The sequence below is a fragment of the Oratosquilla oratoria genome, chromosome 24, assembly GCF_046742065.1.
Source record: "Oratosquilla oratoria isolate Oo_2021 chromosome 24, ASM4674206v1, whole genome shotgun sequence".
In the NCBI taxonomy this organism is placed as follows: domain Eukaryota; kingdom Metazoa; phylum Arthropoda; class Malacostraca; order Stomatopoda; family Squillidae; genus Oratosquilla; species Oratosquilla oratoria.
Genome location: NC_134800.1, coordinates 28,928,669 through 28,941,168, shown reverse-complemented (window position 1 = coordinate 28,941,168; position 12,500 = coordinate 28,928,669).

Sequence of the window (12,500 nt, the reverse complement as noted above, 5' to 3'; positions counted from 1 at the left end):
ACATATGTATATATATATATATATATATATATATATATATATATATATATTATATATACATATATATGTATATATATATATATATATACATATGTATATGTGCATATATATATATATATATATATATATATATACAGTAGTCGTCACTCAGGTCAGGTCAAACCGGGTAGCTGCTTCAGTTAGCGATATGGCGAGTGAATGTGTCACTGTGTTCAGCGCCGAAGAGGTACAATCTCTATTTAGTAGAATTGAAGCCTTGGAGGATGCTGTTAAGTGCCTTAAGGAGGAGAATCGAGTTCTCCGCTCGAAGGCCCATGATACGGAAGGCAATATTAGCGATGAGCATGGATGGAATACGGTGAGAAATAAGATGCGGAAAAGTGGAAAAAATTCCTCACCAGCCCCACTGAAATGCAAAAACTCGTTTCAAGTGCTGGCAAATCTGCAGGAAGAAGGAACTAATGAAATCCAAGAGAAGAAGAAAAGGGCAGACGCTGGATCCCTGCCCACAGGTAAGATTTTGGTAGTAGGAGACAGTCAAGTGAGGTATTTAGACAGGGTTTTCTGCGACAAAGATAGGAAGCATAGGACGCAGGTGTGTTTCCCCGGCGCGGGCATAGGTGATGTTAGAGATAGGATTGAAGAGTGTCTAGTAGGGGAAGGAAAGGACCCAGTAGTTTGCTTAAGTGCCGGAGGAAATGATATAGGTAAGGTAGGGAGTGAGGAATTATTTGCGCGGTACCGAGATGCGCTAGACAAGATCAGAAATAGGGGAGGTGTTCCTGTAGTATGTGGAATCCTTCCGAGGCGTAGAGTTGGAGGCATGTGGCATTCCAGGGCTATTGCAATGAATTGCAGGCTGGCAAAACATTGTAAGGCTAATGGATGGGCATTTGTCGACAACTGGGACCGCTTTTATGGTAAGAATCACCTATACACAAGGGACGGAGTGCACTTGTCTCCCAAAGGATTTCGGCTCCTTGCTGAATCCCTTGAGCGAGAAGTAGGCATCCTACAGGGTTTTTTCGGGTAGATTATGTGGGAGTAGGGGGGGAAGTATCGGAATATAGTTTAGGAAATAGAAACAACTTAGAGGACTGTACAAAAAATCACCAAAGCAGGTGGAGGGAAGATAAACTTAAAGTTTACTATACAAATAGTAGGAGCATAATTAACAAAATTGATTTGCTGCGAGGTAAAGCATGCGTAGAAAATTTCGATATTATAGCCATTACTGAATCCTGGATCAACATGGCTGATAAACATTTCCTTCCGGAAATCGAAATAGAAGGATATAAGTTTTTTCATAAGGATAGGGTCGGCAGGAATGGGGGAGGTGTAGCACTTTTCGTTAAAAATACATTAAACTGTATTATCAACAATTCGATTAAGGAAGATGACTGTACGGAATCTATTTGGGTAGAGATTATAGGCAAGAATAAGAAAGTTATTATTGGCGTCTTGTATAGACCTCCTAACCTTAGCATTGAGCAGACTGATTCCCTAATTCATGAAATTCACAGAGCGTCCCAGTACAAAAACGTTGTAATCATGGGAGATTTTAACTATAGAAACATTGACTGGGAAACTTTAATAGGAGATCATGAAGCGAAACAATTCCTAGATGTGGTGCAGGATAATTTCCTAAAACAAATGATTACCGATCCTACGAGGGGACAAAATACCCTGGACTTAATTCTAACAAATAATGAGCACCAATTTAGCAGCATAATAGTGGGAGATAGTCTAGGCTTTAGCGATCATCAAGAAATAAGATTTAATATTATTTGGGAAAAAATAAAAAGTACAAATAACGTTCAAGTACCAGACTTCAGGAAAGCAAACTTTGACAATATAAAAACCTATTTGAAATTGAATACGAAAAACAATCCGGACGTTTCAAACATTCTTGATTCTCGTTGCGGGGCTGAAAATCAGAAGTGGGTCAAGGAGGATACGCATACCTTGGGTCAGGTCTGGGTCAAAGAGAGAACTACGCATACCTTAAGTCAGGTCTGGGTCAAAGAGAGTGATGCGCGTGCCTTGGGTCAGGTCGATTCGGGGCGACGGCCCAAAAATCAGGTCAGTACTTTGGATGAGATGTATAGCAATCTGGCAGATCTAATTATTAATGCACAAAACACATTTATCCCCCTAAAGTCAATACGAAAAAATAGTAATACTCCCAAATGGATGACGGACAGATTGAAACATGAGATCGGAATTAAAAGAGGACTTTACGTAAAAATAAAAAACGGGGAATCACACCTTAGATCAAGATATAACGAAATGGCAAAGCTGGTTAAAAGGAATACACGTTCAGCGAAACGTAATTATGAAATCAAGGTTGCCAGTCAAGCAAAATCCAACCCAAAGGGTTTCTTTCACCTCTATAGAACAAAAAATAAAGAAAGAATAGGACCAATTAAAAACGATGAAAATGTCATGATAGAATCGGAAGAAAAAATGAGTGAGGAGTTTAACAATTATTTTCTATCGGTGTTTACTAATGAGAGGTTAGATAAAGTACCTGACTGTGATCCGATTTTCAGAGGGGATGAAGAAAATAGCCTAACTAATATCAGCATTAGTAAAGAAGAAGTTATCAAGCAGATTGACAGACTTAAAGCTACAAAATCTCCGGGTCCGGACGAAATTTTTCCAAGAATGCTTAAGGAGTGTAGATTTGAAATCTGCGACCGGTTAACTGAAATATTCAATAAATCGGTAGACACTGGTTCTGTTCCAACTGCTTGGAGGCAGGCAAACGTTGTTCCTGTTTTTAAGAAGGGAGATAGATCGACCATATGCAACTACAGGCCAATCAGTTTGACGTCGGTTATAGGAAAGATGCTTGAATCAATAATAGTAAATAGACTCAGAGAACACGTTGAAGGGCATAATTTAATTCGTGATTCACAGCATGGTTTCTCCAAAGGTAAGTCATGCGTGACTAATCTTCTATCCTTTTACACTAAGGTATATAAGGCGTCAGACAACAATGAAAATTACGATGTTATTTACCTTGACTTTAGCAAAGCGTTCGACAAAGTGCCACACCAGAGACTACTAAATAAAATCAAAGCCCATGGCATAGGAGGAAAAGTGTTAGAATGGATTAGAGCTTGGATTAGTAACAGAAAACAGCGGGTCACCATAAATGGAATAAAATCTAGGTGGGGCAATGTTACTAGCGGGGTCCCCCAGGGCTCGGTTTTGGGTCCCTTATTGTTCATTATGTATATAAACGACTTAGACGATGGGTTAAATAGTGATGTTAGTAAGTTTGCGGACGACACTAAAATAGGACGCCTAATTAGGTCAGGAGAAGACGCCCAGATTCTGCAGGATGATCTTGATAAACTGTTAACATGGTCGGTGAAATGGCAAATGAACTTCAATATCTCTAAGTGTAGCGTGTTAAACGTAGGGCTACACAACCCCGAAAATAGATACAACTTAGATGACACGTTTTTAGAAAAATCTGAGTGCGAGAGGGACTTGGGAGTTCTGGTGAGTCCGGACCTTAAAACCAGGAAGCAGTGCATTAGCGCCAGAAATAAAGCAAATAGAGCATTAGGCTTCATTGCTAGGACGGTAACAAATAGAAGTGCAGAGGTAATTATTAAACTCTATCTAGCAATAGTTAGACCCATCCTGGACTATGCGGTACAGTTTTGGTCTCCGTCCTACAAAATGGACATAAATTCACTAGAATCAGTACAGAGAAGAATGACCAAAATGATACAAGGACTCGGAAATTTGCCTTACGAAGAGAGGCTTAGGCACCTAAACTTACACTCTCTGGAAAGACGCAGAGTGCGGGGTGATCTAATAGAAGTGTTCAAGTGGATCAAAGGCTATAACAAGGGTGATGCAAACAAGGTCATCATAATAAAACAACAGGGCAGGACTCGCAGTAATGGGTATAAACTGGACAAATTTAGATTTAAGAAGGTAATAGGCAAGAATTGGTTTACAAATAGGGTGGTCGATGAATGGAATAAACTTAGTAACCACGTAGTAAGCGCTGAAACTATCAGTTGTTTTAAAAAACGATTAGACAACTTTATGGATGGGGACGACAGGTGGTGATGGATACGGAGCTGCCTAGTGTAGGCCTTGTGGTCTTTTGCAGTCTCCTTTATTTCTTATGTTCTTATGTTCTTATATATATCACTATTTCATTTTGGATGACGGAATTTTCAGTTGAGACCACAGAAACAGGTTCGTAAATAAATTTATACAAATATGTATTTATTCACAGCACCTTTTGTACACGTTGAGAGATAACTGCAGAGTACCACAACCCTCGTAATATATTTAATCATCTGTATTTTTTTTATGTGATCTAAGTACAAATGAAATTATTCCTATCCTGGTACTATGATAAGCTTAGATTATTTGTATTTCGTCCCTTCTTCCCTTTCTTCTCTCTCTCTCTCTCTCTCTCTCTCTCTCTCTCTCTCTCTCTCCCTTGCATTTAATATCAGTTCTCCAATTTCCACATACTTATTTTTCTTAAAGTATTTTCGTCTGACGTCTCATCCGCCACACTTCCTAACCTCGATTATATGCAACTGGCACAACTTGATTCATTAATCAAAGTTTCTTAAGCAAGAGGTGTGACGAAACTTCAAATTAATACGAAGGAAAAAATCTATTAGTTTTCTTGAATGATGAGAAAAATTAAATTAGTCTTGGAGGCAAAGTTGCCTCGTATAAGGTTTAATTACTAAACTTAAGCAAGCTCGAACAGTTCAAGATGAATTACCCCCGTGGCCACGGGTTCTCTCAGAGGGAAGGTGCGAGAGGCAACGCGTCGGGGCTGACGCGTCGAACTCAGATCGAGGACCTTAACAAATCCTCCGCAGGAACTCTCCTTTGATCCCTTTCGCAATGTGACCAATTCTTACTGATCCTTGACCTTAGTTGTCACTAAACTATTTCCTTCAGAAAGGGACAAATTCTAGACAAAATTTGATCACGTTTCTTTCAGGACATTTAGTTCAAATCTTGTTTGGACAAACGAAAAAAAAATCGTTTTAACTAGAAAATAAATATATGAAGAGATTAATACGTGAGAGGTATGTTGATGATGCGAGGATGAAATGACGATGAGGACGGGTAGAAGGTGGAGTGGGGCGAGGCGGATAGGAGCGAACACGTTCATTTGCAAAGTGTATTTGATCAAACTCCGAGATTATGACCTGCGGCCAGTCAATCCATGCCTTAGGCATCCCACAGCTACAATAAATCTAGGAAATCCAATCAAGCGTAGTCCCATAAGTGAGTACGGAACTTATGATACTGCAAATGTTTTCATGTTTATCCATCCATAATGATATTGTTTGGATATTTGCGACTGTCATCTGACGTGTATATATATATATATATATATATATATATATATATATATATATATATATATATATATATATATATATATATATATATACTTCCAACATGGTATTCTAGTACATTCTGTGAAGGAACAACGACTTCATCATGGTGAGCTGTGGTTTCTGGACTGAAGAGCTTTACATTTATGACCTTGAGGTAGGGCATCTGATCTAGTGTGGCCAAGTGACCTCACACGGCACAATGTAACCTTGTCTCATGGGATGAAATGCAACTTGGTTGGAGATTCAGCGAGGGGGGAGACATGCAGGAAGGGAGGATGGGAGGAAGTAAGGAAAGAAGGAAAGGAAGGACAAATGAATGAAAGAAGAAAATGAGTGAATGAGCATAGGAAGGAATGAGGATGGGAAAGAGGGAGGGGAGGGAAGGAGAGAAAAAGGTAGTGAGTAAAGGAGGAAGGGAAGGAAAGAGGGAGTAAGTGAGAGAGGGAGCAGGGGAGAGAGAGAGCTAGAGCAACTAACGAGCCTGAACCTATTACTGTCTTCATAACCCCCCACCCCAAGGGAGGACACAACCCTGGGACGAACTGCGATGGCGGAATGACAACACTGTCTGGGGGTCATGAATGGACTTCGGGAGTGGGTGGCGCGACCACAGTTCGTGACGAGAAGCGGAGGTCGTGCAATGAGTGACACCGGGTCGGGAAGCGAGGGGGCGTCGCCGCGTCAAAGGAGTCTCACTGTTGTCCTTTGTCATACCATTGCTGTTATGTCCTTCATGAAGTAAATGCAGTCATTTGCTTTGTGAAAGAGTTACAGTTCTATCCTTTGTGAAATAAATATACTCCTGTCCTTTTCAAAAATGTTTCCTGTTATATCCTATGTAAAAGTACAGTATCCTTGTCAGATAATCACAGTTCTGTCCTTTGTATATTAAAGACAGATATGCACTTCGTAATATGATTAGTCGCGTAGTCTATAAGACAAATACTGCCTTGCCCTTTGTAAATTAAATTGTGTCCTTTGTAGAATAAATAGTGGGTGAAATGTGCGTTCAATATTAAATACTTTTAACCATGGTTTCCTCATCACTGACCAAGCTTCTGGCTTCTGAAGGCTTAAGAAATGGAATTCAATAAAACAAACAAATAAAACAACTAATTGAATCAATAAATCAATAAACAGAAGAAAAATGAAAATACAAATATATAAATTTATGATAAAAGATCAAATAAAATTGTTGCAGTAATTACCACTTGCCACAATCGGCTATCCTAACACCTAAGACAAAAGTAATAACTCCAGAAGCTAAGCACCACTTAGTGTAATATCTTTATTCGTGAATGATACAGATAGAGGGAGTGTCACAGTGAATGCTATTTGGTGAACATGTCTTGATCCAAAAGTGCGTTGGAGTCTCTGGTATGGAAGTGGATGGTGCATGAGTGAAAGACAAAGCCACAATGTATGTTATCTTATGTATTTATTCTATCTAACGCCAAATAATTTCATTCAACACAGGGAGTTCTCCCACTTACCAAAATAAGGCGTGTTGTCGTGATTCGTGTAAAATATATTTTGACATATTTTTTATCTAATATGATGTCATCCTATTTTGCTTTCATCTCTTTCATCTGACTGTGTTATCATGGTCGGAATCATTCGCGTGAAGGGTGCATTTGACTCAGTTTTGTCTTCATCTTCTTCGTGTTTGTCTTCCACTTGTGGTTTCCAAAGACGCATCAGTCACGAGGCAGGATTTTAGAGAAGACACGAGGGCCTTGAAGAGGTTTAAATTCTTTCGTACAGTTTGTCACTTTTCCTTTCATTACAATTACCGCCAATCGATTTTATTCATGTAGAAATAGACTTTCAAAAAATCCACCATTGAAAACATTTAACATTTTCAATTTCTTATAAAAAAGAAAATTTTTACATTGATGTCAACCATGACAACACCTAGCCATATACAATGCAAGACATGTGGTTTCACTCAAATGGTTATGGTCGTTGAATTACCCTGGGAAAATGGCACACATAGGAAACCCCGTCTCCTACCCCCTTTAAAAAAAAACTGTACAAGAGGTCTACAAGTAAAAATAGACAGATAAATGAATAAACGAATATGAATGAGTAAGCAAATTACAATTAGATAAACATGCAATATAAATGAATAGATCAATGAATAAATAAATAAACGTGGCATAGCAGAACCATGAGTCATGGTACACCTACGGTCGACTCATAAAGGAACCAGGATTGACTCATGTACAAATATGCCTCGGCATAACAAAACCTCAATGGGGGCGGGGGGGGGGGAAGGCATACTAGGAGCATGACTCACAGAACATTTTTTGTTTAAGGTGTACCGGAGCCAAAAATCAACCAAAAAAGAAAAGAAAGAAAAAAATAAAGGTGGGGGGGGGGAGAAGTGTCAGACCAGGGGCATGACTCACGAGACACCTATGGTCAGGGGACCGCCAGGAGTCCGACCCTGTCGACACCTGCGGTTGCTGTGCCAAGGGCAGATGGTGCTAATTACTCAGCGCCTCTCCAAATTCCCCTCCCCCTAGACCCCTTCGCTACGAATTTCCTTGTGCAATTAACCCTCGGCACGGTAACCTTCTCAGCCATTAACGTTACTCTTCAACCTTCCCTAATTATCTTAATGAACGACTCCTTAACATTCTTCAACTGTACGCTGACTTTTTCTCATTTGACTGCCTCACTCAGGCTCTCGACATGTACCATGTCAAATACTTTCCCATTCGTCTTCTTTTGAATCTATGGTTCGGCTTCAGAAATCTCTTCGTCATTTTAAATTTCGGTTCGAGGACTCATTTGTCTTTCAGGCAAGAGTGAGGGCTCATTTTGTTCCATACTTTATATCCCCTGGTCAGAATGTGTGTGTGTGTGTGTGTGTGTGTGTGTGTGTGTGTGTGTGTGTGTGTGTGTGTGTGTGTGTGTGTGTGTGTGTGTGTATGTGTGTGTGTGTGTGTGTCTGTGTGTGTGTGTGTGTGTGTGTGTGTGTGTGTGTGTGTGTGTGTGTGTGTGTGTGTGTGTGTGTGTGTGTGTGTTTGTGTGTGTGTGTGTGTATGTGTGTGTGTGTGTGTGTGTGTGTGTGTGTGTGTGTGTGTATGTGTGTGTGTGTTTGTGTACGTATGTACGTGTGTGTATGTGTGTACGTATGTATGTGTGTGTATGTATGTGTGTACGTATGTGTGTGTATGTATATGTGTACGCATTTACGTGTGTTCGGGCGCCTACATATATGCATAACATTAGCTCCTCCATCACATGCAACACCCTTGAGGCCGACCTCCACAATTGTACTCGTTCCCATCGTAACAACTACCTAAACTACCAGAACGACTTCGTGGTCGGTCCCCCCTCACCACAACCATCGCCACATCCGTGGATAGTGCTTCTCTAACACCTGTGAACTACCCATCCATCACTATCCTTGTCCACATCATTAATCAAAAGCTTCTTACTCCCGCTTATGAACACAAACATCAAAAGCTCTACATGATCTCCGTATCTAGTGGTACCTATTCTCTCTCTCTCTCTTATTCTAGTTCCTGGTAGGCTATTCCATTCATTTGTGGTTTCCTTTGGCTAAGAAATAAATTAATATGTAAAATACAGTAACAATGTCCCTCGAACATCATACGCCTTCACTTGGACATTATTCATTAATTTCTTGATTATTTATTAATTTATTTATTTATTCATTTTTACAATTTCCTATCTCCACATTTGTAATCTTTAATCTTGTAACTTCCATATATGTACAGCTATCACCAAAAAACATTAAAAACATATCTTATAATCATCGCCAACATCAATTTTCCTCACAACATAAATTTATTTCCACTTGTCCTTGTATCTACCTGGACATGGTAGAGATGGATCCGGAGTCTGCCCGGGAGCTTGCCATGGAGTGAGTGATATATTCCTAAGCACTATTCCTAACATGGTAATAATCACGATCGTAGCTCTCACAGTTAGTACCACGAACTGCAAATCTATCAATCTCACTGTTAATGGAAACATTCGTAACATCCATGTTACACATCATATTCGACCTGAACTTGAGTTCGGCATCGAAAATAAATATATAAATAAATAAATAAATAGGTAAATAAATAAATAGATAGATAAATAACCACTAACCTACCACCAATCATCATTCATCAGTACCCATCTATCCTCAACCACCACACACCATCCACTATCCAACATCCATCTTCTTCCAATCCACAATACCAGCTAACTTAAATTCACTTCTCAATCTCTCCTTTTCAGGCCACCCACAACTGTGTGTGTGTGTGTGTGTGTGTGTGTGTGTGTGTGTGTGTGTGTGTGTGTGTGTGTGTGTGTGTGTGTGTGTGTGTGTGTCTGATTCATTTTGTTCTTTGGATCACGCGTTTAACTCGTAATTGATAGCTGTTACCCTCCCGAATGAGAGCTTAGATCTATGGGTAATGCTATGACCTTACACGCATATCCACCCCCAACTCCCCGCCCGCGATAGTTGGAGTAACGACTCGAACGCAGTGATACTGAAATTCCTTCATCCCTGGGCAGTATTTGAACCCGGACCGCTGTAGCGACAGTCAGGGACTCTATCAACCGCGCCACCGAGTGTGTGTGTGTGTGTGTGTGTGTGTGTGTGTGTGTGTGTGTGTGTGTGTGTGTGTGTATGTGTGTGTGTGTCTGTGTGTGTGTGCGTGTGTGTGTGTGTGTGTGTGTTTGTGTGTGTTTGTGTGTCTGTGTGTGTGTGTGTGTGTGTGTGTGTGTGTGTGTGTGTGTGTGTGTGTGCGTGTGTGTGTGTGTGTGTGTGTGTGTGTGTGTGTGTGTGTGTGTGTGTGTGTGTGTGTGTGTGTGTGTGTGTGTGTGTGTGTGTGTGTGATTCACAATATTATTGTATCACGTGTTGGACTCGTGACCGGAAGAAAGCTCAGAGCTCGTATATGGCCGATTTATGGGTAATATTGTGGCCTTATATGCATACACGCATCCAACTCCTTACCCATGAGAGTTGGAGTAACGACTCACAGCGCAGCGATACTGAAATGATATAAACTCTAGGAGGGATTCGAACTCGGACCGCCTTAGTGGTGGCCGCAACCGCTGCCACTCCTAATACTACTAGCAACCGAACCCTCCTTAAATAAGGCAACCCGCATCATTCCCACACACCTAACAAGCAGCCTTACGAGTGCGCGCACACACACACACACACACACACACACACACACACACACACACACACACACACACACACACACACACACACACACACAGATGAACGGCACAGTGGTAGCGTTTGCAATCACTAACCCATCGGTCCGAGTTTGGATCCTGCCCAGGACTAGAGTAATTTCAGTACCATTGCGCTGCGAGACGTTACTCCGACTTTCGTGGGCAGGGAGTTGGGTATTTGTGTGTAAGGCCAGAGAATTACCCATAGTTCGGTCGTATATGAGATATGAACTCTCATCAGGGAGGGTAATAGCTGTCGATCACGAGTCCAACACGTGAACCAAGACCATGATGAATCTCTCTCTCTCACACACACACACACACACACACACACACACACACACACACACACACACACGCACACACACACACACAAACACACACACACATACATACATACATACATACACACACACACACACACATACACACACACACACACAAACACACGCACGCACACACGCCAGGAGCAGTGGCCAAGAGACAGGTGTACAGGGGGTCTGGGGGATTCTAATTAAATTTTTACTACCATCACGGTTTTACTAATTGCCACCCTAATGATCAACCAGTTTCGCTAACGACCGTGAGGCCAAGGAGAGCCTCGCAGCAGTTGGAGGCCAAAAGTTATTCTTTCTTATTTTCGTTTGTCTACCAGCGCCTGGAGATGAAGTCTGCAAAACTAACAAAGCATGTGTACATAGATTCATGGCTTGTACATGTAAGGCAATACTACTGTTCAGTATACTGTAAATAATGCTTAACTAGGCATTTGCATGCGTATAAGTTCAGCATATTTATCTGTTATGAAATAATATTTTCATGGAGGCAATAGGCCGAGTGTGTGTTTGTTTGTTTGTTTGTGTGTGTGTGTGTATGTGTGTGTGTGTGTGTGTGTGTGTGTGTGTGTGTGTGTGTGTGTGTGTGTGTGTGTGTATGTGTGTGTATTTGTGTGTGTGTGTGTGTTTATCTTGGATCACGTGTTGTACACGGGGTCGACAGTTATTGCCCCTGAGGATGAAAGCTCAGAGTTCATATATAGCCGATCTATGGGTAATACTGGTACCTTACACACACGTACACACACACACACACACACACACACACACACACACACACGCACACACACACATACACACACACATACACACACACACACACACACACACACACGCACACGCACATACACACACATACACACACAGACACACACACATACGAACAATTCCTTGCCTACCATTGTTGGAGTGCAGGCTCGTTGTGCATCGATGCTGAAAATTTCAGCCTTGGACGAGGTTCGAACTCGGATCATTGAACTAGGGTTGAGAGTGGTACCACCACACCTCCGAGGTGTGCGTGCGTGCTTGTGTGTGTGTGTGTGTGTGTGTGTGTGTGTGTGTGTGTGTGTGTGTGTGTGTGTGTGTGTGTGTGTGTGTGTGTGTGTGTGTGTGTGTGTGTGTGTGTGTGTGTGTGTGTGTGTGTGTGTGTGTGTGTGTGTGTGTGTGTGTGTGTGTGTGTGTGTGTGTGTGTTTGTCTATTTACCTAGTTATATTTTGCGGGACGAGAGCTATGCTCGTAGTGACCCATTTTCGTATCTCTCCGCATCCAGTTTATTCTTAAAATCGTGTATAGTTTTGGCATTCACTGTTCCTCCGTTCAGTTTGTTCCAGACATCAATCACTCTATGTGGTAAGTTATTTTCTTCGTGTCCTCTTGTTTCTCTTCTGTCGCACTTTAATAAGTCATCTCTATAGAGGATTTCCATCCCTTTCATAACCCTGTAAATGGTCAATAAATCACCTCTTTCTCTTCTCAGTTCCAGTGTTGACAGATGTAATTTCTCCAATCTTTGTTCATATGTCAGATTTGACTGTG